General features: G+C 38.2%; 1 protein-coding gene across 19 annotated transcripts in view; it reads left to right on the forward strand.

The window, feature by feature from the left end:
• The window catches only part of LOC107998119 (ras GTPase-activating protein raskol), a 302,632-nt gene that overhangs the window by 167,944 nt on the left and 106,776 nt on the right, over positions 1-27,912 (forward strand). For 2 of the 19 annotated variants that reach the window (XM_062072922.1, XM_062072924.1), the window contains exons 1-2: positions 7,132-7,325; positions 12,295-12,403. The exons of the other annotated variants lie outside the window; for them this stretch is intronic. The gene's annotated coding sequence lies outside the window, so the exon portion shown is untranslated. Of the gene's footprint in view, positions 1-7,131; positions 7,326-12,294; positions 12,404-27,912 lie in introns of those variants that run through there. 19 annotated transcript variants of the gene reach the window in all.

Genomic DNA, 27,912 nt, shown 5'->3' on the forward strand with positions numbered 1-27,912 from the left:
TGTAACTTCTCAACGAAGAAAAGATCACGAATAAAGAAAGCGAGGATATCCAGAGATTGAAGATTTATATAGAATTATTTGTCTAAAGATCGTCCGTCTTTCGATCAATCGATTCGAACTATTTTGATTGTATCGACTAACTTCTCGACGAAGAGAAGATCACGAGTAAAGGAAGCGAGGATTTTTCAATATCGAGAGATTGGAAAGATTTATACGGAATTTAAGTAATCGAGATATTCCTACGCGAGGAATTTGTCTAAAGATGATTGTTCATTCGAATTATTTTGATTGTAACCTCTCAACGAAGAAAAGATCACGAATAAAGAAAGCGAGGATATCGAGATTAGAAATTGAAGATTTATATAGAATTATTTGTCTAAAGATTCGAACTATTTTGATTGTATCGACTGACTTCTCGACGAAGAGAAGATCACGTAAAGGAAGCGAGGATTTTTCAATATCGAGAGATTGGAAATTGAAGATTTATACAGAATTTAAGTAATCGAGATATTCCTAGGAACTTATCTGGATCTGGAGGATGATTGTTCGATGATTCGATTCAAAGTGTTTTGATTGGTTGTATCAGCTAAAGACGAAGAGACGATCACGAGTAAAGGAAACAAGAATATCGAGAAAGTTTAGAAATTGGAGATTTTCACTCTTGAACAGTTATATGGAATTAATCGAGATATTCCTACGCGAGGAATTTGTCTAAAGATGATCGTCCGCCATTCGATGAATCGATCCGAATTATTTTGATTGCATCATCTAATCTCTCAATAAAGAAGAGAATAAAGGAAGCGAGGATTTTTCAATATTTAAGAAATTAGAAATTGAAGATTTATATAGAATTATAAAGATGAGGAAGACGAACAAAGGATTTTTCAATGTCGAGAAAATTTGGAGAAATTGGTTGTTTGAAATCTCTCGGCTCTTTGACCGCGCAATTTGCACGAAGGAAAGTTTCCACGAGCTCAAAGAAAGGGGTTAAGTGAAATGTTATTAAGGGAAGGGAAAACGGAGGTATACTTGTGGCAGGGAAGTGATTAAACTTTCGAAATGTTAAATACATGTTGTAAGCCTGTTCATCTCCCGTCTTTTGATCTCTCTCCATTTGCAACTTGCCTCTCCCTGTATCAAATTCCTCTCTGTCTCTCTCTCTCTCTCTCTCTCTTTCTGGTCGTCCCTTTTGGCCATCTTGAACGGAGGCTGGTGTCGAGGGTAATTTCGTAGGTGTGAACGGGTCAAATAGCGAAATGATGAAGCAACGGGAAGAGAGCACTTAGGATGGAATAATAAGGAACCTCGTTACGGTAACGACGAACTCTGAGCCTGCTCGAAATGTCGTTTAATCGTGAAGGAAGCAGCGGTTAATTGTGACCGCTTCCATTTATCAATGCATTATTCTCCCCTGAAAAATCTTCAAACTTAACAAAACACTTGTGCACTTAAACGAATCGTGTTCTCGATTCGCAATTTCCTTCGTTCCTTTTCCATCGATTTAAATTATTTCGAGCACATCCTTCTCGCAAAAATTCGTTTATTCTTCTCGGAAATGTTCATTTACTCCCGGGATAAAGGAAATTCTTTAAAATTTTCAGGAAAATTCGATCGACCCAATTTTTTTGCACCATCATAAGATTTCAAGTAACCTCGAATTTTCAGCTGCTTTTTCGCGCTAACCTTCGGCTCACTTGGTCCAATTATAAATTATCCAAACAACTTGGAACCAAAACCGAGACGAGGAGGAAGTCTACGACCTCCAGAAAAGACAAACTGCAGCTCGGTACACAATCTTCCATAATAACCCTGAGCGTTTAAAAATCGACGTTAAACAAGCATCCATCCCCCGCATTTATTAACACGAAGCTCGCGCGTGTTACTTGCCACGCGAGGGGATCCGTTTCGAGTAAACCAACACACCCGCTTACGAGGGATATTCGGTTACATCGGGACGAACAGAGGCAACCGTGGAACGCCGTTCGAGAAGAAATTTCGCCTTTCTTTCGCTTTGAAATTAAATCTCACTTTTAAATTTTATTCGAACGTATGAATTGTAGAGTCGATTATATTTTCTTATGTAGCTACTATCGCGGTCCATTTTCTCGATAATACTGTGTGGAATACTCTTTTGTTGGACTTGTAAATCGTGCCTCTTAAGCGTGTCTCTAAATTATATTCGAATAAAATTATAGGGTCGATCGTATTTTCTTATACGGCCATTATCCTGCGTCCATTTCTGTATTACCGTATGAGCATATTATATATTGATATTATATATTTTTTCGCGTAATTTACGTAATTATCGTGCACGATTTTCTCGATAAAGGTGCGGGATATTCTTTCGTAGACGTAAAACTTGGATTAAATCGTGTCTCCCAATTCAAAATTCTATTCAAAGAAGCAGTAAAATTATTGAATCGATTATGTTTTCTCGTGTAGCCATTATCGCGGTTCATTTCATGTGTTACCATATGAGCGTTCTGTAGAGTCGACTATATTTTTTCGCGTAGTGGTCGATTTTCTTGGTAAAGCGAGGGGATATTCTTTCGTCGAGTCGAACTAAATTTCACAATTTTAAATTTTATTCGAACAAATCGATTACATATTTTCTTATATCATTATTGTTATCCATTTCTACGTTACCATATGAGCGTCGTTATGGCTGATTTCCATGCAATCGTATTGTAAAATACGCCAAACATTTCTCGTCTAAAGCACGAAATATTCTTTGGATTGAATCTCTCGCTCCTGAATTCTTCGAAAACTTATTATTTTTGTTTAATATGGCCGTCATTATCATGGTCGAGCATTTCCACGACCATAGAAGCGTATATTTAGCCGGGTACGAGAGCGATCTTTCGAAATTGTGTAACTCGGAAGAGTTGTTCCTCCTCGTGCTTATGCTATGCACCATTTATCAAGCGAATCCGCTCGATTCGCTGGACAAACTCGGCTGTTTCGTTTTGCTTTATCGGGCACGGATCGATCTCCGGCCGCCATTCCGTGTTTTGCTTTTTTGTTTTCGCGAAGTTTCTTGCGCGGATGGAGACCGAACGATACGCTTTCCGAGCAGAATTTCTGCCTCGATATGTGCTCGTTTCCGTGGATTTTGCATCACGTTTGAGAATTCGTTACGAAAAGGAAGGAATTTCTACGAACTTGTCGAGAAAATTAACAATTTTTCGACAATTTTTTCCACCTTATTGAATATAACTTGTATACACAAATATAGTTATCGTCGAGATATCTGCTCCGCGTTAATCCTCGAAATACGATAATCGTAGGGAGCGGCACTTTATATAACTTTCTCCTTCCAAAAGAGATAGATAATCATCCCATTCGATCGCAAATCCATTTTCTTTCTTTCTTTCTTTAAAAGAAAATTTTCGAAACTTTATTACACCTTCAAAAAAGGTATATAAACTCCGCAACGACAAAAGCAATTTACCTTCGATCGAGAAGAAAAAGCGACTTAACTCCCGAGAAACGAGAAAACTGGAATCCAAATTGCACAACGAATCAACTCGCTCAACTGATGATCGTTCCTGAAAAAAAGAAATATATATATATATACACACATACATCGGATAATATCGCCGGACCCTTCGTCCCTGACCCGTGGACATCAAAGAAGATGGAATACCCCGGACTCGATTACCATTTAACGTCCCATTTCTCATCCCGACAAATTTTCCCCGCGATCAGCGTGAATCGCATCCATCCGGATCCCATCGGAACGTTTCCAAGAGGATAAGAGGATAGCCAATGCGCCAGGCCGCCGCTAAAAATAATCCGGCAGTAAGCGCAGCAACGCGTCAGAAGCGTCGCTTGTTGGCGCGTATGGCGCGTCTGGAAAAGGGTTGGGAAAGGAGCAAAAGGAGGAAGGGAGGCGCGTAAAGTCGGTTGGTAGGTAAAGTGCTGCAAGGGAGAAGATGAATGGCCGTCCGTCGTCTGCCTCGCGTTCGAGACGTTCGAGAAACGAACGAATTAACGCGAATGTAAATATTTCCAACTTGAACGTGAGAAACCTGGGAAAGGGAGGGAGAGGGAGAAGCACGAGATTCTGATTCGATTTTGCGTCTATTAAAAAATTCAACTCGAGTAAATTATTTCCAGACACGCGAATATTCGGAAAAAGATATTACTTTACGCTTTGTTATTTTATTTCTAGATATATACAGGTTTGCGAGAAGATAAAAATTACTCGTTGGGGAATTATTTTAATAATCATCTCTATTCTCTATTCTCCGCTTTGAAATAGAATAATAATATAACCGCTTCTGAGGCATCCGCTTCGAATAAAATTTTTCCCTCGTGATTTTGTTTCCTTTCTTTTTTCCGCCGGAGAGAAGACTCCGCATAACTCCCCGATGATTTTCCTTTTTCATCCCCGCGTTTTGGCCGCATGGCGATTTTTTCTAATTAATAGGGGCACGAGCTTTGTACCACGAGCACGCTTGTATTCGTGGCTGTCAGCTTGCCGTTGGCAGTTTTATTCGAATCCAGCCAAAAAGACCGTTCTATCCGGGAATCGATTGAATTTTTTTCACGACCCATAAAATTTTATATCTGTCGATGTGGGTGATCCGGGTGGGGTGGGGCGACCTGTCACCGATTTTACACACACCGTTTTTCCATTTTTCGCTTTCGTAATTGCCTTTCAATTTTTACTCCTCGCTCGAGCTCGTTCAATTTCTCCCCTCCTATAATCCTCCTCGCCGCGATGCGTTTTAAGAGCGGCCTCGATTTCGGGATAATGTTTTTATTCGCTGTTTATTAAATATCGGATGGAATTTGCACCGTTTCGCACCGTGTGAAACAGCCGCGAAGACGCTATTAAACAATTTTTCGAGCAACGAATGGCGCTTCTTGCGATTATTATTATTATTGTTGTTGTTGTTGTTGTTGTTATTATATACGGGGGAGATAAATTCATTTGGCGGGCGTACACGTTGGATAACGTGGAATAATTAATGGATTTAATATGCAATAAAATATGTAATTTGGGCGTTATTATTATCTCGATTAATCAATTTTTTTCATAATTTATTTTCCTTGTAATTTATACGGAAGACGTGGAAATTAACAGGTGGTTAGCTGTTTATCATACGATATTATGATAGAGGCGTTTAAATTCTCCATTTTTGTGATGTGAATTAAGAAATTGTATATACGAATATAGATTTATAGTCTTTAACAGATATATATATATGTATATATATATATATATATATATATATATATATGTACAGTTTTAAAAGAGGAAGATAGAAAATTCGAAGAGAAGAAATATGGAGTTAATAAAGTTTCATCTGAAAAGAGGATGTAATTATATGAGTCAACGAACTGTGCTTGATTATACGAAACAAGTTTTGAATGTTTTTTTTTTTCTTCTTCTTCTTTTTCTTTTTTTGCGAAACTAATAAAATGTTCCGTCTGTACTTGGAATATGGAATATTGTGTATGTGTGAACGTATATAGTAACTATAATGTAATTGGACTTTATGAAAGGATACTGTCATTAACTGCTTTTAACAGTATTAATACTCTTATATGGAACGTTTCATTTTCCTATGCTCGTATAAAATTCCCATAATGTCGTGGAAATAGTCGTCGAAAAAGGTCAAATTTAATTGCAATTTAATTCGCTGGCTGTATTACGAATGCATCTATAATCTAACACTTTTTCGTATTAATAATAATAGATATCGTTGAAACGTATAAATATTTATTTAATCGAGCAAAAATATAATATATTATAACGTTTATATTACGTATTAAATATCAGGATAAGAATAATCGAAATAAAATAAAAAGGAAATAACGAAACATCGATCGTAATAGATGATAATCTATATCGACTTTTTGGTATATTTATATACCAGCTTCCTCCATTTTTCTTTTTTAACCTCTACGATTCCCTTGCGCTCTGTTTTTAAATGCATAAATATTTCTAAAAGTCGGCAAAATCTGAACTGAAGGAAATTCGAGAGATCGGAATCATTGACTAACCTATGGTTTAAGTGAAATTTCCATGGCAACTGATATTTTTCCCTTAGCGACGTATGGGGTCCAGGGAAACCTCCAGCTGAGAGACGAGATGCGCGCTCGTGCCATTCCTTTCTCTTTTTCGCTTTTTCTTTGCTTGTCCCGTCTGTGCTTCTTCCTACGAGATATCCTAGCCTTGTTCTTGTTTTTTTTTTTTTTTTTGGCTTTCCTTCTTGCGCCCGTCTCGACAGCAGACAACTTGGCGCGCGCCACGTACTTTATGTCCTCGAGAAGCTAGAAGATTTTCGAAACTCTTGAACGTTTCGCTCTTTTCATCTTTCACTTTGATCAGGAAGAAAAAGATGGACGAGCGGTCGTTTGCTTAGTAGTATAACGTAATAATTTCGTTCGAAGGACATGAAAACGAGCAGCATAAATTTTTCGATCGTTTTATTCGCACTATCAACCAGGATGTCAAGATCGGATAATCTGGATAGACAGGATGGCTCGGACGCGTGCCAACTCTTTATTCGAAGCGATTCATTCGATGGTCACTTTTTATCACTTTTTCGAAGAAGATAATTTTTTAATTGATATATCTTGCATGACGTAAAATCAGATATATTTGCGCTCGAGAAAGGATACAAATCATTTTCTGGTGGAATTACTAAAATTGAAAATATTCTAGCAGAATTTAGAATGCGTATTATCGTTACGTAAAAATATTGTAATAATGTACTGTTATTCTCATTAAATAATTTTAATCAAGGCATTAAAACAGTACTTATGCGATACATAATATTCAACAATAGTGTAATAGAAACTGTCAAAGCGCCGTTATAAAGTGCCACGAACTACCGCCTCGCAACGCGATATAATTGAATAAGTTGGAACGTGTTGCAAAATAAATTTTAATTGCGAATTATTTCATCGTTTAAGATACAATAAATGGAAAAATTAAGGAGAACTAACTCGTATAATTGATCGGTATAATTCTGTTTTTGGTTCATTGAAAATACGTCAGAAATCAGCTGATTCGTATTCACGATAGTCGTACGAACGCAGCGCCACGACCACGCAGTCGCGGCGGCGATACGAACTAATTTCCACCTCCTACGTTCGCTAAGCAGGGATTCCTTCGTGCAGTCCAGTTCCGATGTTCCTGCGCGACGGTACGAAACGATCGAGGTGCTGCGGTCTACAACTCGTGTCCGAGGTGTGTTTCAACCGTTTTATTCGCACGTGAAGCGAGTGTCGCGATACGAAAAGTCAGTGAAAAAGTGCGTGAAGTCAATAATACCTCTTGGAAACGAGTGTGTGCGGGCGAAAACCTGGTAAAGTATCTCTACGCGTGTATACAAGCGAGTCCGCGCGACTCTGTCGAAATCGAAACGGTGACAATTGGGTTCATGGTATCGCGTTTCCCGTCCACACTTCCTAATATCCCTATCTGTATGAACGGTTAGTTACAGATATCAAATCGTAGATTAGGCAGATTAGATTCGGTGTGGGTGCCGGGTACGGCGATCGACGAGGCCTGTTGTTTACGCAGTCGACACAGTGTGGGACAAAGAGCAGAGAAAAAGAGAGAAGGAAAGAGAAGCGTGCTGGAAACGGACAAAAGGATTCGAACGTGTGTGCGTCTGTGTGCGTTTAAACGTATGCGTGTCTCTTTTGACGTGAAGATGTTCACGAATCGTGCGCCGCACGAGCTGTGAGCTCCTTGACAAATTCGATTTTAAATGAATATTTCGAACTCGTATACGATGGCTATTACTTGTGTCGTTAACGATACAAAATTCATTTGAGGTAATGCCTGTCTGTCGTGTGTATATACATAGAGGAAGGTAAATGTTATTGTGACACGTTACGTGACACTGTTTTTCGAGCGATTTGATTCGTGGAATCACAAGGTTCTAGGTATTCGATATTGTTGATGACGAGCTTTTCATAGTTTACGTTAGAATGTAAGTGGAAAAAAAAAAACAGAGAGGAAATGGTATTGTCTATAGAATTTTCGATAGTTTTTGCCAAGACTTTACACAACTGTGCCAGTATATAATAGGTTGCCTAACGAGGCTTTCTTGTATACATTGTTTCAATATGATTGCATATCTCTCATGACGTAGTTGACTTTTTTGAATCGTTATTTTACGATGCATCTAAAAATGATTTCCTCGATACGTTCTCTAAGGTAATTTTTTGCCTCGATCTTCGAAATTTCCGTTTCATTACAATCATCGATACTCGTATATAGTATACATAATGAGTCATATATTTTCATTCAAGTCTATTTTTTTAATAAATCATCGGAAAAATAACATATTAAATAAACGTCAATGCGATAACAATTCTTTATTTTTGTAAAATTTTCCATTTTAATCTACCATTTCAAAATTTAAAAATAACAAAAAATTATTTTATGCATCAAAATTTCATGGATTACCGTGCACGTGTAATCCAATGCAGTTCGTGATTGAGAATTTAAAAAATATTTTCAAAATACATTTTTCCCTTACCGAGTTTGAATTTCGATCGAATTTTCGAGATATTTGGAATAATAATTTTGAAATCGAGGTTCGCGGACTCGGTATCGAAACGGCATGGAACACGTAACTCGTTCCCGATATCGATAGTCGGGCGATTTAGCGGGCAGCCAGAGAATCGGACGGCGATGCACGAGTCACGTATACCGCAAAGAAACCTTGACTTTTTTGTTCGGACGATCTTTCCAGCAGCGTATCTGGCCGGCCATATTTTCTGCCCGTGGCCGTTCGTGTCGTACCGCGTATGAAAGTGAAAACCAGTTATTCTCTATCGTTTCGTCCCCCTTCCCGTATTTGGTCACCGAATAAGATCGTCGTGGCGCGGTTGTTTTAGGGGCTCGATCGATTTTTACCGTACAGCTGCGTCCGATTTCTTGCCCCGAAGCACGGCACCGGAATCTCGTCTCGATCGATCGATCGGTCGTTAACGATTTTACAAGCGTGGCGTAAAACGCGTAAGCCGCATTGATTTCATTGTCAATCGATGGGATAATTTGTTACCGTGCGTGGTAGTGGGACGCTTTGAGAATAACTTCTTCAAAGTTTTTCTCTTTGCGGATGTGAGCGTTTCCTCTTATTTCCTGTTATCTTTCCATTCTCGACATTATAAATAGAAGATGAATTCCACCAGCGTGAAGTAGATTGAGAATGACATTGCTCGAATTAATAATTTTTTTATTTTTCCTTTTTTTATCATTAAACTTTACGTAAACTTCTCCAGTGTAGTAATAAAGCGAGGGAAACAATAACGACATTAAGAGGCTCAGAGAATCAGAGCTGGAATTATTATTTATAGGATAAATTACGTTGAGCAATGATAACGGTGGAAATAGTAGTAGAAGCTGTACTGTTAACGATAATAACCATAGTCATTAAGATGAAACAGAAGGATGAGGTTGAACGGTATTATTATACTGTTATTTGGATCGAATTCTTAGCTTATGCGAATAGATACGTACCGTTGGCATGCATTCATGATCTTCGCAAGAGAAATCGATCCCGATCCGAATTACACTTTGCAACATTTTAAACATCGAAATATCGTTTTTCGCGTCTTTCGATGTGAAAAATTATTTCATTCGCGCGTATTTTATCGATAAAACGTAACGATAGTGCGTATAAATAATACGTATTCCGGCACAAGGAGAGTGGTTTGCCACGGATACGCGGGCAAATGAACTGGTTGCTGAAGGAACAAGGACGAGTTTATCGGCGCGTTGAACAGATAAAAGGGTATCGCGCTTGCACAACTCGCTCGCACCTGTTCGCACCGTGAATGATTAGCCGCTTTGCCGAAAGGAAACATTTTATTATAGATCGAGGCGCGCCTTGGCCCGTTTTGTTGTTACACGTGCGTTGCAACCATTTCTCCGCCGGACATACTTAACCCTTTCCCCGACGTGTAATTTATCATTCGGCGAAGCCATTGTAGCCGTCGAAATATCATCATCGATCCTTCCCTTACTTTATATTTTTACTCGGAATTTCAATGCGTGAAATTTCTTCACAAAACGCGTCATACAGCGGCGATGAAAAAACGACGTTCGATTTAAAATGTTGCACAATCGTTCGGGTTGGGACGATTACGAAAAATAGGATAGAAGAATCGCGTTTAATTCGAGATAGAAAAGTCGCAAGACGGAATTAACTTTCTCTCGCTTCGATTTTTCTTGCTTTCTAATTTGAATTTTCCATCCTTGTCTCGTTTTTATTTAAATAGTTCCCCGTTGTGCCATCCAACTCAGAAATAGACAGCTCCGTTTCGCGTTGCAAACGTATCGTTGCCCCATTTCGAGTGTCGAGTTACCGGTGTCTCATCGAACGTGCGTGATTAAGCGGCCGGAGAATTTGATTACAGGGCACGATAGCCAAGATAGATCCGCAAAAGTTTTCCATTTGTGCCAAACATCGCCGGCTGATGTTACCTGTGCACGTGCACGGTGCAACGGCGAAATTCAATTTTTTCCCCCCATTCCCTTCCTTCCTTCGCTGCGAACGCAAACTGCTCCTTCTTTCCTTTCCTTTTTCCCCCTTTTTTTCCCGTTTCGCTCCCCGTGTAATGTATTCAACTTCAACATTTTTACTCTCGGATGAAAACCTCTGAAATTTGCATTTCAAATTTCTCGACAAATGTCGCTTGTGCAATTCTTCACACCTTTCGATGTTCGTTCCTTCGAATTTATCGATACATTTGAAAGTAAAGTCGTGAAATTCGATCCTCTTGAAGAAACAATCGAACTTAAAATTTACAAATCGTGATTTTTCTCCATCTCTTCGCAATCGATCTCTCCTCTCGAGTTTCGCCCGCAAAAGCACAAACATCAATTCTCGCGGCAAGGGGTCGAGAGTCGGTCCAACCTCGTTTACTCCTCGCACATCAAAGGCGAAAAGATACCCCTCCCTCTTCGGAGGCGAGATGGAGAGAATTGCGCCGGTTCGTTGAACACTGTTCGGGCCCTGAATCACGGCAGCCGCCCCCGCATCGGCTTTCATTTTCGCCCGTCTCGTCGCATCGTGCACCGAAATAACTCCCTCTCCTCTCTGTCCAACGGTTCCGTCCCCGAGAGCGCGGACACCCACCGAGTGTCCGATAAGTAAAGGCTCGTACTCTGCACCTGGTGCTCCCTTCCTTCTCGTTCCGTTTCGGTAACGACGCCCCCCCTGGCCTGCGTGCCCACCTTTCCCAACCAGGCTGCTCGGCCGACGAGAGCAGGTGTTGGCGCAATTGGGACAAGAGACAGGTATCGAGGGACAGGTGCTGCGTTTTCGAAAAATCTTCATGTTCTTCCAATCTATCCGAGCAATCCAAGGATTCGCGAATAATTCGCTTCTGTCCTCCGAGATACGTTCATAAATACGCTATCTCGATTTGTTGATTCGTTTGGTTGTTGGAAAAGATGTTGGAAGGAGAGGATAGGAAGGTGTTAGATCGAACGTTGAATTGATATAGAGCTCGAGAAGAAGAATTTTAGAAATTACACTTTACTTACGAATATTTAGAAGCTTGATGACCAATTTCTTAACTCTATTTCTTTATTGGAAAGTGTATAAAAATCGTCTCGAGTCGATCGAAGAAAGGTGGTTCGAACTTGGTTCATTTGGTTCATTTTTCGTTTATTCGCCATTAAACGTCTCGCTTTCACCGGTCCTCTCGATGTCGAGTATCCCTCCAAGCGATCGATCGTAGTTAATCTCCTTAACGCAATTCCGGTGACAGCAAAAGTTCTTCACCTTAAAAAATGGCTTATTAAAATAATTATTTAGAATTATTTAGCATTAATAGAATTAGAATTCGAGATTTATCCTTTAAAGATTCTATGCGAAGCTGAAGTTTAAGCTGAAGATCAGGACAATTTGGGCAAAAGTTGTAGTCCACTGTAAGATTCACTGTAACTCTTCTATTTTTCTTTTCGACACTGGAACGAATTAGAGAAATTTTGCCAATTATCGTTTACTCGACAAACATTCGAACTTAGTCAGTTGACGAGAAATTAGATAAGCGAGGACCTCGTCACGAATATAACGATGGAAACGAATGATGCGGTTGATGGGATTATTCCCGCCATCCCCAGCGATTATCGCATTACCGAAATATCGGTGCTGGTTATTAACGTGTCCTGAAGCGGATCCTTGGAAACGGGATCTCCCGGAGGAGGAGCCCTTATGCGAACCCTTTTGTCACCGTATGCACCCCGAATCGATTAAAATTAACCAATTAAAATTGACCATCGACGCGAAAACGAATCCTTCCCCGCAGCATTCATGCTCCATTCATCGGCCTTGTTGCGGACGTCGTCCCGGCGGGGCGAAAAGTAGCGGGCGTTGAAACGGCCGATCCTCGAGCCGGAAACGGAGAGCAACACGAGGTAAATTTTGCATATTTTAATAATTGCCGAGCCGTTCTCCGAACATGGCGACACAGATTCACCCGGGGCGCTCTTGTTCCGCAGACGTTGATAAATAAGGGATCGTTGATCTAGTCTTTCCTGATCCTTTTTTTTTTGTTTCGTTTTGGAGTAATGGGGGGGAAATAATTGAACAGATGGATCTTAATCTGATCTGGATGATTTTTCATTAGAAGAATTTCTATTGTACGGGAAGTAAAGGGGAAAGGATTAATGTGGCAAGGATTATCGAATACGCGATTTAACCTTTGTGCTTGGCGAATTAATACAGTTTGTGGATTTTACCGTATATTGTGCTTTCGCGTTGAAAACTAAAACCCAGTAACACGTTATTTGGATTAACTTGGTTGCAGCTGGTAATAGACAGTTCGCGATGCGATTTAATTAACTTCAAAGGCTTGGAGTTTAATTATTGAGATTAATTTAAACACAGCTTTGATTATATATATATATATTCCTTGTTAAACTTAAACTTAAAGTTTCTCGTTCCCTCTTGTTGATTCTGTTAATACACATTGCGTGATAATTAGCAAATAGCTTCATGCTCGTTGATAATGTAAAGACTACTAATTATTATATATATATATATACATTACTGTATGCGTTTCGGTACAAGTTGGAATATACATCGAGGCGAAATCTCTGATTAATTTAAATTCGAAATTAATATTGTAGAAACAATTAATCCCCAAGTTGATTGATTCATTAAATTGGAAAAGTTAACGCAGTTGTAAGGTGTTGGTAATTGAAAATTTTATGGAAACAGCTTTTTCTTTTCGCGTATAGAATTTTTAATCAAAGAGGGAAAGGAGGAGAGTCGGCGCCCAAATTATTAATTAAGACTCGGTGATATGTGGTAATCGAGTTGGAAAGTAGCCTCGTTTTAGTTGGGCAAAATTAATCGTGAAATTTCGATAATCGTGAGGCGAGCGTTCGAAACACGGCATTTTCCTCGTTGAAAATTTCTACGCGCAAGTAGCCCGCTTTATGGAGAGAACCGTCATCCAACTTTCTTCCTTCGCGCATCCAAGCGCGCAGAGTTAAATGAAAGAAAGCTCGATCAAAGTTCCCTCGGGGATATTAATTATTACGAGTCTCATCTGGCCGGTCCATTTCGAAAACTCACGAGATGCCACTTTCTTCCCTTCACTTTTCGCGCGGTAATCGATCATTTTGAAGGAGTGGAGTGCGCTTTCGGCTAGAATTTCTATTTATCGATCGTTCCAAGCGAAATGTTGCTCTTAAAAATTCATCCTCAACTCGAACACTTGAAACTCCCCCGTTATTTTACGTAAAAATCCATTTAAAACACTCGAAGAGAGATAAACAAAGTATATATTCGTAGAAATTAACGCGAAACATTAAGAGATAATGTTGCGTCCGGATAAACAATTTGAAACACTAAGAAACACTTTATAGTTTATAGAAATCAACTTACAACATTATACTCAAAGAAAAAGTACATTTTAGAATTTGTATAACCCTTTATTTTACAAAAGTCAACTTAAAGCATTCAGAAACAACATTACACTCGAAGATACGAAAAATAGAAATAGAATACACTTTAGAGTTTATAGAAATCAGCTTAAAACTTATTCAAACTTACAACTCAGAGATATATTACACTCGAAGATAGAAAAAGTATTTTACAGTTTGTATATTTTGTAAAAATCAACTTGAAAGTTACAACTCAGAGACAACGTTACACTCGAAGATAGGAAAAGTACATTTTAGAGTTTGTATATTTTAACTTTACAAAAATCAAGTTAAAGCATTCAGTGACAACTCGAAGATACGAAAAATACACTTTAGAGTTTGTATACTTTAACGCTTTACTTTACGAAAATCAACTTAAAGCATTCAGAGACAACATTACACTCGAAGATAGGAAAAGTACACTTTAGAGTTTGTATACTTTAACTTTACAAAAATCAACTTAAAGCATTCAGAGACAACTCGAAGATACGAAAAATATACTTTAGAGTTTGTATACTTTAACTTTACAAAAATCAACTTAAAGCATTCAGAGACAACATTACACTCGAAGATAGGAAAAGTACACTTTAGAGTTTGTATACTTTAACTTTACAAAAATCAAGCATTCAGTGACAACTCGAAGATACGAAAAATACATTTTAGAGTTTGTATACTTTAACGCTTTACTTTACGAAAATCAACTTAAAGCATTCAGAGACAAGATTACACTCGAGGATAGGAAAAGTTCGCATACTTTGTAAAAATCAACCTAAAACACTAAGAAGCATTCTACACTTTATAAAAATCAATTTAATAACTTTCAACTCGGAGACATATTACACTCGAAGATAGAAAAAGTATCTTTTACAGTTTGTATACTTTATAAAAACGAAGAAGAAACAATACACAATCTTATTACAAAAATCAAGTTAACGAGGATACCTCTTCCGGATAGCTCGTCACCGAAATTTTCGTGTCTAGTATCCTAGTGGAACACGGTATGGCATGGGGGATATACTCGGTTAATTGTTAATGGGTCTATCACGCGCCCGTGATCCACTTACCCCATTAAACTCGTTCTCGCATTATCGTGGTCGTTTCGACCGTCCGACCAATTACTCGGCGAGTCGTTAGTCGTCTGGATCACAATGCCGTGGCCGGTTACCGCGTATCACGATCCCAAGCACGGCGAATTGCACCCTCCGGCCATTTTCCTCTCTAGAATCTCGCCGCGTAGTATCCCTTCGAGCTCCAGCTCGAAATCGTGCACAACAATTATAAACAACGGTCGAGTTATTAGCGCGTCAATCATCCGCCATTTTTCACTCTTCCCTCCACCCTCCGTGATTAATCGCGTTGGCAATTATTGGAAATTGCGAGGGGCGAGTGATCCGTTCTCTATTTTTTTTTTCTTCTTCGATCAGAGATCGTGATCGAGTACGTTTTCTTTCCACCAAACAAGAAAATTTGTAATGGCGATAGTATCGAATGATGATGAATTACGTAGAAACTTAACTTTTCACGAACCTCCATAAAAATAAAGTTAATTTTCTCTTAATCTCTCCTTAATCCATCCAATGAATCCTGCCCCATATTCTCCACACACAAAACCAATTTGCCGTGTGTAATAATAATTGCTTCTCGAGCGGAAAGGGGTAAAACCGTGATACTTGGACAATCACCTTCCATCCGAATATTAAATCCGCCAACAGCCCCGTCCATCCGTAGCATCCAGCCGTGAGCGCGTTAAAACCCGTTAAAAGCTTCGAAAAGAAAAAAAAAGTCGAAACTCGAGTTAACTCGAGCCCCCCCTCGAGAGTCGAGCGGATATTAAAATATACACTGGAATACATTGGACGGATTTGCATCCGCGGACGGACTCGCCGTGCGAAAATTCGAGGAAAAGACGACAAACCTCTCTCTCTTTTTCTCTCCCTCCCTTCGTGTTTCGCGAAAGCTTTCGATTTAAGCAGCTTAGGGGGCCTTCTAATTTGCCATTCGATCCCCTCCACCAAGATTTAACTTTCGCCCGAATTATCGTCCCCGAAATTTCTCTCTCTTCGTCCGATAAATTCTCGATTCATCGCGCGTGGTAACTGAAGGGGGAGGAAGGGGAGAGGAAGGAGGGGTCGTTAAGGGAGTTAAGGGTGTGGTGGATGGTTTGGAAGTCGGAAGTTGGGTAGTTTGATAGTTTTCGATGGTGGGTGTTATTACGATTTGTTTTGTTACTCGCTTCTTCTCTTTGGAACGAAGTTGAAATTGTTATCGAAATGTTATCGATAGGTGGTGGTTCTCTGGAAACTTGGAAAGAAGTGGGGAAAAAGTTGGACGTTCCTTGGAAAATATGGAAAGTTGGAGGAAGAGGAGTCGTGTTTGGCGAAATGTTATCGAATTGATCCCTTCGAATTCGGTTCGGGGTCGAGGCGAAACGGAGGAAGGAGAGAGGGAAATTGGAAATGAATTTTCCCTTTTAATTGTCGTTACTTTTAAAATACACGGAATTCAGTTTCAAAGTTGAGTTATTCAGGATTTTTTTTTTTGTAGCTGGTCAACGAGGTTGCCTCGATGGAACTGGCTTAAAGCGGGTAAAAATTTGCTTTGCGGAAGAGGCTGATGGAATTTACGCGATGCGAGGCCAGAATGCGAGTGAAGCGATAAAAGGCCGCTCTTAAACTCTTTTTTTCATTTTAAACGAATTTCAAAATTTCTCCACCCCTCCCAACGGTTACGCGATTCCTGTTATTTTAACGCGTTTTTACAGCTCGCAGTTCGACATGGTGGAAAGTGGAATTATTTCTCGTGTTATCCACGTTGCTTGTATTGTAACCAACTTTACGAGTATTCCTTCTTTTGAGTTGTTTTGCTTCCCGAGTTTGGGAAAACCAGAGTTGCAAAACCCTCCCTAAAAGGGTTAATTTCGTAATTTTGTAGAGAATATTTATTATATCCTTGTTGTGAACATTTTCATCGAGGTTTCGGCAAGAAATATTCTCTGTTGAACGACAGAAGGCTAATTATCCCTGCGATTTTATCAAATTTTCTTACATTACACGAGAGAGAGAGAGAAAGAACGATTGATTTTTGTAAAAATTTTTGTAAAAATGGAGATACTAGAAATAAACGAGCTTTTTCCACTTTCTACGTTACGTAGATTTTCTAGATTTTATTAAATTTTTGATATTAAAGCAGAAAAATGTTGCCCGAGAAGATGAATTAGAACGTTCGAGGCAAGGGATCGGAATTTTCCAACTAACTCGCAATGGATATTTCGTTCAAATTCATTTTTCCACTGAAAACGAAACAAATGGTGCTCCATCGAACGCTATGTGCGTAACTTTTTTCATCATCGTCGTCAATCATCGACCGGAAACGAACAACGAATAAGCACGGTAACGAAACTCTTGGATTCATCACCGGTGAACTGGATAAAAATTCCGTTGGAATCCCGGGGAAAGTGGAATTTTCCTCTCTCTCTCTCTCTCTCCCCCTCCCCCTTGCCCCATTTCCTGAGAAATGCGAGTCAATTGCGTTGGGAGGGAATATTTTCTCGCGTGTCGCATCAGATATTCGACGTAGAACGCGGTGAAAAGGAAGATGGGAGAAAGAAGGAAAAAAGAAAAAAGGAAAGAGGAGGAGGGAGTATCGGGGGGACGCAGGAAGCGGCTTTCAGCCAGGTTGCGCGACGCAACATCCGGTATGGATAACGCTTAACAAAAGGGTATCCTTCCGCTCGTGTCGGTGAAATAGATACCTGCACTCGTCGGCCTGAACAGATTTTTCGTCCCAATATTATCCGAAAATTTCTCTTGTCCCAACTACGTGGTCGACGAAACGCGTTGTATGCTAATTTCACCTCAGAAATTTACAATCGAGTCGAATAATTCAATTGTGATTAAATTCGATTCGAAATCTTTCTTATTTTTTCTTCGATACGTTCATATTAAGTGTAACTCGTTGCGAAAATATTTAGTCAAGTGAATTTTTATAATCGATCTTCATTGCGAAAAAGAAGGAAAGAAATTTAATCTTAATCTTCTAGCCTAAATGTTTTATTATAAAAAATCATCGAGAAGTGAAATATTAACGGGGAGGTGGAAAAAAATGTGAAACATTGTTCGAACGCTTGATTTCAAATGCGCCTTTTTCAAAATGGCGGAAGTTAGTAATTTCTGCGTCCAAGCGGAGGGAAACTAATTAGCCCGAATATTCTCGTCGACCAACGAAAATTGCGTTACAGATTAGATAACGCGACAAAAGTGATCCAATGATCAAAGTGTTGCCAAACTTTCGATGGAAATTTAATCGTGCCAGGCATCGCATTCTGGAAACTCCATAAGCGCGTATATACACGCTCGATAAACTTTGCTCGCGTGTAACACAGGATCCCTCGTGAAAACTAATTTCATTCGTGAAATACGGTATATCGCGTCGATGTCTCCGTCTTTTTTCTCTTTTTGTCCCTCGATTTTCCTCGAAATTCCCTTCTCCTCTCTCTCTCTCTCCTCTTTCTCTCTCGAGGAATCCGCCCCGTCTCGAGCAATTGACCCAATTTGATCGCTTCCTGTCTCGATCTCGAAGCTTCCTCCCTCCTTCCTTCGTTCCCCTCGCATTTTTCTCGAGCTGATAGCGCGTAAAATCCCCTCGAATGGACGAAAACGTGTGGAAAGAAGATTTCTGAGCTGATCGATGGGATAGCTCCTCAATTTTCAGAAGCATCCTTTCCAAAGATTTACAAAGGTGTTGTTGTTTCCTTTGTGGAAAGATGAAAACACGCCCCCTTTGAATTTATTCGCCGCAATTCGGAATCAAGTTTCGATCAAGTAAGGAAAAGCCGTTTCTTCTAAAGTGTGTTTAATTAGTTTGGAAAAGTGAATCCATCGGAAAAGTTGTAAAAATGTGGCGTTCTTTCTTGATTAAAAATCTCGTTTACATTTTCACGGGATTCGTGATAAAGGCAGGTGAAAAAATGATTATGCAGAGAAGAAATTTTAAAACTTTCCAGATGAATTTTTCGTTATGAACGGAGAGTTGGGAATTAATTTTGATTATTCTTTTTTCTTTCTTGAATCGATTCTTGATTGATCGAGGATCATAAATTTTTCGCCTCGATGTAAGAAAATTGAAGGGAAAAGAAGAGAGAAATTGGGGAAATCGGTTGAGAAACTTTTCAGGACGATTTAACGAATTACATTGGCCAGCTGACGTCATTCCTCCCGTTTATTGTAACACGATGAAATAATTCAGATTAGCTCGCGTGTTCGCGCTCTCTCTTTTTTTTCTTCTTTTCTTTTTTTAATTCTTATTTCTTCACACTTGGAATAAAACGCCACGTTTGAAAGTTGTGATTAATCTGACCTATATTTCAAACCGTGTGCGTGTTCGATATTTCTCAAAAGTCTGGACTGCATAAATCTTCTGAGCTTTGCTCTCGCGCTCCAGCTAGCCTCGTACCTTTAATTCTGGTACCAGTTTCTTTTCTTTCTTCCTTTTCCTCCATATTATTCATGCCCCGTTAAATTCTTCTTAGACCGAGAAGATAAAAGGATAAAAGGAGGCGCGTGCGATTAAAATGTGATTAAAATATATTAAAGTCACAACCGGGGGATGAAGAGAAAAAATAAATGGAAACGATAAAATTATTTATCTTTCAACGTCCCACCAAAATGTTACAACTCGCGTTGAAATCCTTTTTCTAAAAAATTAAATGTTTTTCCGTTGATTCTCGAAACGTTCGTTCGAAAATCATCGAATAATCGTCTTGGATCTGTCTAATGATTTTCACGCGTTTCCAAACCCAAACGCGTCACACTGTGAAAAATAACTTTTATAAAGTATAATAATCCATCTTGAGAATCGTTTGAAAGAAAACTTCAAATATAAGAAAAATAATAAAAAAAAAGAAGAAGAGAATCTTTCAACGCGTCTCCACTCCTCTCACCCGTACGCTTACTTGCTTCCACTTGCTCGAACCTTGTCTAATTTAGTCCAACCTCTGACACGTTTCTATATCTCGTACACGTCGTGGCGTGAAATATTTTCGTAAACAAGCTTTCAAGTTTCAAGCGCTCAAGGGGGTCGATTTAATTTAGCCTTCTAGCCTACTGAATGAAAAGCGCGATAAGAAAAAAAGAAAAAGAGAAAAAAGGAGAGAGAAGGCACCGCAAACGATCCCTCTTCTTCCTCTTTGGCCGATCGTACGGGCGCAGGCCGCGGTACTACGTGATCAAGCGCGTAACGCGGAGATTTTACAACAATATCTGGGACGGGTCGTTGAACTTTTCATAGGCGAGAGTCTCTTTGATCCACGCCTCTCGAGATCCATGGACAATCGAATTGGGTTTAATTCCTCGACGGAGAGGACGTGTCTTAACCCTTATAATGGTAATCAGGGATTGTTATTATTAGAAAATTATTGATATAGGATGTTTAGTAGGATTTTAGTTGTTATAAAAGTGGTCGAGGTACGCGTGTCTGATGTTTCAATCGAAGAATTAAATTCGATTCGATTTTTCGAATTTTATTACGTCAGACAATTAGTGAAATTGGAAAAGCTTGAGATATGCAAGTCGATAATAGGTCGTTTCTTGTATTTTTATCGTCCTTTTGTCGATTATTATTAAAAAGGGGATTATTATTAAAAAATTACTGTGAAATCGAAAGTTTAAATGGAATTTTAATTATTATAGAAGTGGTCAAAGTGTTTCAATCGAAGAATTAAATTCGATTTTTCCAACTTTATTACATTAAATAATTGGAGAACTTGAGATGTACAATTCGATAATAGGTCGTTTACTTTTCTTGTATCTTTATTTTTATCGTCCTTTTGTCGGTAGGGATTATTATTAAAAAATTACTGTGAAATCGAAAGTTTAATACAATAGAATTTTAATTATTATAGAAGCGGTCAAAGTGTTTCAATCGAAGAATTAAATTCGATTCGATCTTCGAACTTTATTAGATAATTAGTGAAATTGGAGAAATTTCGGATACACAAATCGATAATAGATATATGATAAATAGAGAGTGGTCCAGGATTTTGATAATCTTTCGAAGGGAAAGTATGGAAATATAATATGGAAAAAGAAGGTATATCATTTGTGGTCGTTATTAGTTTAATACAATAGAATTTTAATTATTATAGGAGTGGCACGTATATCTAATGTGTTTATCGAAGTTATTAAATTAAATTCGATTTTTCCAATTTTCCAAAAAGTTAAAATGACCAGAATTTTGAAAATCTTTTGAAAGGAGAGATACTTAGTTATGGATATTGATATAGGGGTTAAAGTATAATTTATGTACGTATTATGGAGACAGGTATATCATTTTTGGTCGTTTACTTTTCTCTTATATTTATTTTTTATCGTTATTTTATGGTTCTTTTGTCGGTAAGGATTATTATTAAAAAAATTACTGAAATCGAAAATTTAATACAATTTTAATTATAATAGGAATGGCACGTATATCTCATGTTTTTATCGAGGTTATTAAATTAAATTCGATCTTTCTTAAATAATTAGTAAAATTGGAGAAGCTTAAGATATAAATCGATAATAGGTATGATAAATAGGTATGATAAATGATCCAGGATTTTGAAAACCTTTCGAAATACGTTAAAGATATCCAGGTATATTGACATAAGGATTAAAATATGTATAATACGAAAAGACGAGGAAGGTGTATCCCTATCATTTTTGATCGTTTACATTTTTTCCCTCTTATCTTTATTTTTATCGTTCTTTTTTCTTCTTTTTTTTTGAAGATCGGATTGTACACCTGCGTTTTAGTCGTACAAACGAATGGACGTATAAATGTTTATTAACCTTATTATTTATGGAAGTGGATAAGGTTCGAATTAACGACGATTTTAATTTGCATCGTTGAAATTATCATAGGCGATAAAGTGAAATGCGCGAATTATTGATCGATGGTAAACAGTGGCGCACGAATAACCGCGAGGAGATGATAATTTTGCGGCTTGGGATTGTTGAACTTGATTAAAAATGAATTATTTGAAAATATATATATATACACATATACAGGTTGTTTCACCGATGATTTCATTTCCATTATAATCCGATCTGTCAATGTTTAATATTTCTCGCGATTATCTTCGAAAATGACCAAACTTTCGTCCTGAAAGATTCTACCATTCCAAACGAAATTCCACTCCGTTTCTCACGTAAATTCAAGTTCTTAATCATACAATATATACATGTTTGGAAAATGATCGATTCTAAAAGCGAAAACAGAAATCGATATACAAAAACATCGATCATCGATTATTTATTTATTTATTTATTTATTTATTTATTACCATGTTAATTAAAGGCTAAAACAGAGTAAGATCATATTCTATCAGTCCCCCTTCGTTTAATGGAAACTTCGTTTCGTTTATGACTTACAAATAAACCACGATCGACGATTTTTACGCGCTATATATATATATACACACATTTCAACTCGTCGAGAATCCTCTCTCGAAACGTGTTTCACGAATATATTAACACGTCCTATCACGTACCAACTATCGAATAATAACGATTAAAGCGAATCGATGAAGAAAGTGTTTACCAATCTCTTGCTCTACACGCGAATTGAATTAGACTATAGCCTTCCCCTCTCAGGCAAGGATTTTATGTACTCGAGCCTGCTCGTTGCATCTGGTCGAGAGTTAATTAGTAGTTGAACGAGGGCCGATTAACTCGATTAGCATTCCTGATTGTCCGAGCACGAATCCTTCCTCCGTCTACACTTGCAATTTTATGCCATCTCGTTTGTCCACCCCTCGAGATCTCGATCGCTGTTTACTCGCTTTATTTGCATACACGCTCTCGAACGGGTAAACGGTAAATAATTCGTGCGAGGAGCGAGCTTCGAGCGCGATTTGTTGGGAAATTTATTCGATCCACGCCGTTTTTTCATTCCGTATAAACAATATGGAAGATTGGATGTCAGATCTGTTATTTCTGAAAAAAATATCTACAAGCTCACTACGAGAAGAATATTACCAAGAGATATGAAAATGAGAGAAGTAAAAAAAAAAAAAAGCCATCTTGATTGCAAATAAAACGAGATGGAAGAAGATCGCGTATTAGACATCAGATGTGTTGTTTCGTCTGAAAAATATTTAAAAGTTCGCTACGAGAGGAATATTATCGAGAGATATGAAGATATTTGGAAAATGAGAGAAGAGAGATTTATTCGTAGACGCCATCTTGATTGGAAATGGAGGGAAGATTGATATTAGATCTGATATTAGATATCAGATGCTTCATTTCGTGTAAAAAAATATTTAAAAGTTCACTACGAGAAGAATACGATATTCGAAGAGAGGTGTAAAAATATTTGGAGAATGATAGAAGAGAAATTTATTCGTAGACGCCATCTTGATTGCAAACAGAGGAAAGAAGATTACACGTTAGATATCGAGATTCCAATGTTTCGTTTCGCCTGAAAAATATTTAAAAGTTCACTGTTTTTATTCCGAATAGAGCGAGAAAGATTATACGTTAGAAAATATATCATTTCTCCTCGAGAATATTTGTTACGAGGAGATATTCCTGCGATGAGAGGTGGAAAAAAAAATTTGGAAAAAATGTGAAAAGCGACGCGAGAAAAATACAAAACTCGGAGAACAAAACGAGAGGAACAAGATAGGATTAAATTTAAGAGAAATGAGAAAATTATTTTCCCCTTTGCAAAAGAGCTTCGCTTTAACGTCCCGCGAAAGCAACGCACCGAGAAAACATTATCCAACTGCGTTAATTTCATTATACGGATTTCGCGTACGAAGCCGCTTAATCGCGAAGCGTATGCACGTCCTTTGTTGCTGCCCGCACTTTCCACCGATTGTTTCACTGTATCTCTCACGGTTACATAACAGATTACGTTACGCAATCGCACACCTGCGCTGGCACCGGTGTCATACCGAAGATGAAGCATATTTTCGCTTCGAATTCCTGGCAGGAATCCACGCATCCGCGCCTCGTCCGAAATTCATTTTCAATAATAAATGGAATTGATTAATATGTCGTTTTCAATGCCTATATATACATCATTCGGATCGAATGCCTGGTTCAATTGTTCATTAGTTCTCTGAACTAAGATTATTTTCGATAAAAAAGAAAGAAAAGGAAAGGAGAATGATGGGCAATAATTAATGAAACTTTGTAATCGAATATCGAAAGCGCAAGTTTCGACCGATATATCGATCAATTTCTATCCCTCTAATTATTTCGTCTTCTTATTATTGTCATCCACGATAATAATATATTTTCCATTCACGAATCTCCTCTCTTTCTCTCTTTCTCCTCCATCTCCACCACGATATTCCGATACAATTTATTTACAATTCGATTGCAAATAGAGGAATTGCGCATTAGGTATCGAGGTTTAAAAATTTAAAAGTTGAGCACGAGAAGAATACGATGACGCCATCTTGATCTCCACCGCGAATATTCTTTCGAAGATTGGCCCAGCTTCGTAAATCCATCGTTTCAAATTGTCGATCGTAATTCGAACGCGAGTAAAAGGAGGGGAGATAAGTAAGATAAGTAAGATTTGCCTCGATAAATCAAGTTTGCGCGTTTCACCGGAAGCGTCACCGCCGGTGTAAATGGGAAAAATTATTACGCGCCCCTGTTGTGTCGCGGCGTTGGAAACGGGAAATCGTGGCGGACCGCTCCACTTACCAAGAGTTAATGATTACCTTAAAAGGTTTTACCTTCCGTATGCGCGATATTTTCCAACGGAAGCTGTTACGATTTCAACGCTTTTAGATTTTCTTTTCTTCCATTCCATTGTGTCGTAGCATGCAACCACTTGGCGCGTATATTTCATTCACAAGCGTGATCGAACGCGTGAATTATTAATAACGGATCGATGTTCCCGTGTTTTCGAAAAAATGGAGAAGGAGTGTGAAATTATATTAATAATAATTTTCTCTTTTTAAGAATAAAGGAAGATTCGTCACGGTCACGACATCTATGCATCACGTATATTCCGTATCTCATTAATCGATCTCGTTCTTTTCCGATTAACGAGTTTATTTAACGAGTTTTCTTTATTTTGCTTGAATAGAAAAATCGAAAGAGATTGTTAATTGATTACGGGAGAAGCGTGAGGAGGCCGAGGCCTGGTGGCTCGAGTTAATGATTACCTTAAAAGCGTAGCCAGGGCGATTCATATGGCCGGAGAAAGAATTTTCAGAGAGAGAATTTTCTTCGAAATCGGGTGGAAATCGAAATAATTAATAGTTCCGAGGAATCCTCTTTTCTCGTCGTTAGCTCGTTGATTGTTGTTGATTTCTCTGTGTCGAAAAAAAAAAAAGAAAAAAGGGGGAAAAACACGCGCGCCATTGTGTTTCGCGTAATTACGAAAGCGACAGTGATTCTTGCACTGGTACACGTTGGACTAGATGGTGGTTTTGTGCAAGGTGCGTAAAATAACGAGAAGAAATGAGCGAGCATTTTGAGGAAAAATCCTTCGCGTTTCGTGCGATATTTCGAAGGAGTTTTTTTTCTTTTTCGTTTGAAAATTTACAGCAAAAAATTAAATTCGTTATTAAGGAATTAAATAAGTTGATTTTATTTTTCCCGTTATTCGTAATTTATGTGCAACGAAATTACGTAATTAGCGATTTCGTTTCTATTAAATTAATGCATAATAAACTTGTATAATAAACACATTGACAAATTATAATATTTAAAACGGATAACCAAACAGATGAAACGTTATTAGCGTGAATGTATTATAATTATTCTGTTTATGAATTGTTGTGCATTTTCATAAATAATGCTTGAAAATTAATCCTTCGAGTAGCAATTTCCCAGAAAAATGATAAACTCAATCTAAATTTTCTGATACGGTTTAAAAAAAAAAAAAAAGAAATGAAAGAAGAAAACGATTATTCGCAAAGCGCATGATATTTATACATTTTCCAAAATAATAAACGACTTCTCGATCGATTCCTCCTTCTTCGATCTCCTAAAAATATTTCTGAATCGTGCTGATTTTAATCTTCTCCTCCGCGTGTACGTCCACGCGAAGGGAGAAGCAATATTAATCCTCCAATAAACGTTGTTAATAAACGTTAGGCCAAGCGTAGAACGCTCCTCCTCGCTCGAATTTATTCCGAATGGATTCAGCGAACAGTTTCGAACTCTTAACGATATCGCATTCGCTTGGAACTTGCCCCGACGATTTCCAGTTTAACCTGTATCCACCCGTTTCCATTCCCACCACGATTTCGATATCCATTCCCTTTCTTCAATTTCACGTGTAATATACAATTACCATTGAAACGAGACGGAACTCTCAACTTGGACAATTATTACTTTTCGAAATAAATTTTTCCAAAAGTATCTTTTACTTTCGATGGTGCAGACCAGGTAAACCCGTGTCCGGATTACCCTTAAGAAATCGTTCCCTCATCCTTTAATCATCCAACGATTCCTCGGGTACGTTTATAAAAGCCAAGTCTCTTCGGGGGATCCTCCTCTATTTTAAGCACCGAATATATATCTTTTCCGAAACGTCGACCGCGCGAATAGCCGCGACCAAGCCGACCTTTAATCCCCGCCCAGAATCTCAAATCCGGCCTTTGAACCCGAAATTCAACCAGACTCTGTGCTCTCTCTCTCTCTCGTTTCTCAACGAATGAGTTAGGAGTTAAGCTGGAATTAAACTATTCCATTTTGTTGTGAATATCTCGAAAACCACCATTTTTTCTTCCCTCGGGATTGAATATTTATCTCGTTTTTCGACGGGTATATTCGATTCGTAATCGATGATCCGAACGAGTTTAAGAAATAAGGGTATGTTTTCTTAATAAAGAAAAAGAAGAATCAAGTATTCGTATTTTTTTATTGTAAAATTGTAGATTTTCTATTTGCTTTTACGATGAATACGTACGAAGAGGGTGTGGCAAGCAATCCAAAGCAAACTTTCCAAACTTTCCTTTAACAATACTGTCTCGAGTGAACGTGCTATTCTTATCTAAGATTCTTGTGAGTGAAATTTTTCAACGAGGATGATTGAAAAAACAGTGATCGAATTTTTCGCTTCTCTCTCTCTCTGTTTCTCTTCCACGTGAAATTAATTTCGAAGCTTGAAATTTCTCCGTGTTCTTTAAACGTTTATGCGCGCTATAAACGTATTTATTTCGCGATAAATTTATCTCGCAATAATATTGGATCCAATCTGGATCCCGACCTATTACCGTATTATCGTTTAAATAAACGAAACAGATACGTTAATTACCAATTTGCTCGGATTAAATCTCTTCTTGTTTCCCCGAGTTTTTAATTAACGCTTTCACCGACCACCATTATCCGCCTATTCGAACAAACAAAGAAAATAATGGGAATAGGTGGAATAATTATTAATTTAAATTAAGATTATTGCACCGCCCCGTTGTTTATACGATCGTTAATATTCATTGGCGGCCGGTTAAATGGCAAAAATGACAAAAATTAATAGGAGGATCCACGCGCAAACAGCTTTACCAACAACGAAACGAACCGATAATATCGCGTTATTCACGCTCCACGGTTTTCGCGTTTCCCGCGAAAAATCTCGTGATCCGTTTTTTAACAATTCCAACGAATCTTTCTCGCGATTCCTGTTTCGAATTTTTCATATTTACAACTTCCTGGAATTACGAAATCAAATTAACGACGATGAAGAACCATTTGTTACTTTGAGAAATATACAATATATCGAAATTGTTATGTTTTTAAGATAAGAGGGATATAAAATATACAGCGATAACATGAATCGACAGTATAAAGAATAGAAAAATTTTTCACGCTCAAAAAATTACACCAAGTTTATATAATAATAGAAGAAGAAGAAGAATAAAAATCGAGAAAAAGGATCGATGCAGATTACAAGTGTTCGTCTCTTCCACCCTTCGTGACGAGCATTGCTCTCTATATTCTCGAGCCACGAACGCGTCGTTAATATCCGATAAAGCGATATCCGATGAATCG

This window comes from Apis cerana, linkage group LG3 (genome assembly GCF_029169275.1).
Source record: "Apis cerana isolate GH-2021 linkage group LG3, AcerK_1.0, whole genome shotgun sequence".
NCBI classification, from domain to species: domain Eukaryota; kingdom Metazoa; phylum Arthropoda; class Insecta; order Hymenoptera; family Apidae; genus Apis; species Apis cerana.